The sequence below is a fragment of the Nicotiana attenuata genome, unplaced genomic scaffold (genome assembly GCF_001879085.1).
Source record: "Nicotiana attenuata strain UT unplaced genomic scaffold, NIATTr2, whole genome shotgun sequence".
NCBI classification, from domain to species: Eukaryota; Viridiplantae; Streptophyta; class Magnoliopsida; order Solanales; family Solanaceae; genus Nicotiana; species Nicotiana attenuata.
The window spans coordinates 51,563-55,245 of NW_017672977.1; positions in this window are offsets into that span (position 1 = coordinate 51,563).

A 3,683-nucleotide genomic window follows, 5' to 3' on the forward strand; every position below is an offset into this window, starting at 1 on the left:
AAAAAAATAGTAAAATAATTTCTGAAAAAACAAATTAAAGGTACTAAATTAATAAATAATATATAAATATTAAATTAAAAATACTGGAATCAATTTTATAATTATAAACACAATTAATTCTTAAAATAGGCTAATATTGCAATTATATGCAATTTAGCTTTTAAAAAAATACTAATAAATTTGTAAAAAATGCGCAAAAAATACCTTAGCTATGTTTTGGGATAATATGAGAATAAAAATAAATTAATCACCAAAATGATAATTTTGGGGATAAGTATTGGGTTTTCCCTTGATAAAATAGGACAATAAATTGATTAAAAAATCTTTTGAAAATTAAGGAAAAATAAATAAACCCTGGGACATGCTCATATATGCATACATATGCATCTTTAATGTATTCTGCATATAAAAATACATAGAAAAAAATTGGGTATCAACAGTTACTACATGCGAATGGACAGTTTATGGGTCTTCCACATGAGGACCTACAACAGCATATCCCGAACTTCTGGAAGATTAGTGATACTTAAATTCTAACGGAGTCACTCCAAAATATGTAAGGCTCACATTGTTGCCGTTTTCTCTGTTGGGTGAAGCAAAGCGGTGGTTGAAGGCAGAACCAGCTAATTCTATTAAATCATGGAATGATCTGGTGAGGAAATTTTTGGCACTATCATGCTCTCCCATGTTTATCTTGCTAGGTTTCCTTGTGTGTTCTTTTGCTGGGTTTTTTCGATACCCCTGTGTTCTTCTACTGTTATTTTCTACTAATTTTAATTCTTTGTTTGCCTTTCACTGGACCTTTGTTTGAGTTCTTTTAAACGTGTTTCTTCTATTGTTCTCTTAAGTGCTATACTACCTCTTTTGCTCTTATGCACTTGTTTGAGTTCCAAGTTTTCTTAAAACATGCTCCTTCTACTCTCACTATGTTTCGAATCAACTTCTTCACTCTTTTGCTTCGAACATGCTATTGTATCTGTTCGTTTTCTCATAAGTCTCTGAAAGAGACCTCTGAGCCTGGTCCAGATATTTGTCTTCTCTCCTCTGTGTCTGATTCGAGTTCGAAACCCTAGGATTTGGGGTTTTTGGCGAGTTTAGTCTTGTGTTTGGACTAGGGTTCTATTTGGAGCCCTGGACTCTCTCAAACTCATTTGGAACCTATGTACTGAATTTGAAATAAATCACATCAAGCCTACCGAGAAGGACAACAGAAATTTACTACTAGTCTCATAATACTCGATAATAAACAACAACGGACGATAGACACGGCTATCACTCATAAAACCATCCAACAGGGTTACACATAAACAGAGTGTAAATCATGAAACGCACCTATAAGTGGAGCAACAAATAGGGGAACTCGCCCCGATAAGCAAAGCTGTAATGAACTACGGATGGTGCTCATCTATAACAAATCAAAATCATACTTGAATGACATCATCTGGCGCAACGGCCTTAAGCCTACCATATGAAACACATCAACGGGCCGGGCCTCCCTCTCTTGGGCGCCCTCTACTCACCTGAATACCTTGCTGTGACACATCTGCCCGAAATCTGGGGAAATCTCTCACCATGTGGCTAGCATCTCCACACTAAAAGCAACCCCTCTACTGACGTGGCTGTGGGAACTGTGCGCTATGGGTACTCTGAGACCCATGAACACCTGAATCACTGTGAAGCCTGAAGCGCAAGCTGAACTGGGTAACCCACGAACCTCCACCATGTCGTACCCTGCCTCCAGAATAAGGGCCAGCAGATCTCTCCGGNAAATCAAGCACCAAAGGTAAGTAGGCGGCTAAATAGCAATCATCGCCCCCAGCCTCGAAGGAATCTGAGCAACAGGTAATCGAAGACGAAGAAGAGGATTTCCTTACTCCTCGAACTTTCATCGTCCCCAAAGAGTCCGATGCAACCAAATCAACGGTCGAGGAGCTGGAGTAGGTCATACTGATCGAGTACATGCCCGAGAGAAAGGTATACCTGGGAACGGGATCAACCCCCGATCTCAGGAAAAAACTCATTCAATTTCTTATTGATAATATGGATTGCTTTGCTTGGTCCCATTTAGATATGACAGGGATTTCACCGGAAATAACAACGCACCGGCTAAGCTTCGACCCCAAATTCAAACCGGTAAAGCAAAAGAGGAGGCCCCAGTCCGAGCTGAAGCATATATTCTGTCACGACCCAATTTTCCCTCCGTTGGGTTTCGTGATGGCACCTAGTCTTAAGAACTAGGTAAGCCTACTAAAATGCGGAATAACAACAACAACTAATAACAGCTAGAATTCTTCTGAGATGAATCCTTTATACAATGAACAACTCCCCAAAACCCGGTAGTACAAGTCATAAGCTCTATAGAGTTTCGCTACAACTTCTAAACACAACCATACGGAAATAAGTACAACAGTGTGAATACAAAATAGGAAGGTGACTCCGAAGCATGCGAACGCAGCTGCAGGGCTACCTTGAGTCTCCTCGACAAGAATCCGCTCAGCTACTAGCGAACAATACCTAGAGCTGCACAAAAAAAAAGTGCAGAAGTGTAGTATGAGCACACCACGGCGGTGCCCAGTAAGTATCAAGACTAACCTCGGTGGAGTAGTGACGAGGAACAGTCAAGACACCCACTGGTCTAATAAGCAGAACAAGTATAGGTGTAGAAATAACTGAACGTGATATCTATATAAAGGCTAAGCGATATTGCTAACAATACAGTAACTACAATAAGGAAAGGAAACATCAAGTAACAGTGGAAAAACCATAATAAAGCTCATAAAAAGTGAACAAAAAGTACAACCCAAATTCGAAATTCACAAATACAGTAAGGACAGATCATAACTCAGCAACTACGGCAGCTTTCACATTAAGTCATAGCCAACAACTTCAATCAATTAGTCAAATCTTTCATTTGATAAAAACATTTCGAATTATACTTCTTCAAGTAAACATTTTTATGAAATAGTCCTCTAATAATGAATACCTTTCGAATATAACCCTTTCAAATAAATATCCTGCGAATATAAGTCACCCTGTGATACCTCATCTCATAATCATACAATACGGGTCTCAATACCTGAACCCTAACACTTGGCATCCCGTGCCCTCATCACACCTCATAATCATACTGACAACTCACGTGCCCAAAGAGTCATTCTCACATGGAAGGAAAATAAACGAGGGGTGCGTCTATACTCAGAAATCTCAATGAGCCTCCTGCCCGATAAGGGTGATTAACCACGTGTATGCTTGTGCAAGTGTCCTAACATAGTTTGCACCAACTAGTAAGTATAAGGAATGGAACGGACAACACCTATAATGTTTACACAGGGATAGGATCAATGAAAACATCAGTTCAGAACACAACGATTTTAACAGGGAAAATAACGCAGAAAAAATTCAGCTCAACACAAAAATGGCAACGGGGATCTACCAGGATACCGTCCTGTAGCCCCCAAACTGTAAATATCCAGCAAACTGGGGACTCTACCAGGATACCGTCCGTGTAGCCCCCCGAAATGTACTATATCCAGCAAAACTGGGGATCTACCACGGATACCGTCCTGTAGCCCCCAAATGTAAATGTGCCAGTGGATCTCCCGGTGTCGTCCCGTAGTCCAACTCATAGTGCGCCGGGATCTACCGGAATCTCGATTCGTATTCCCCAAATTTAAAAGTGTAGG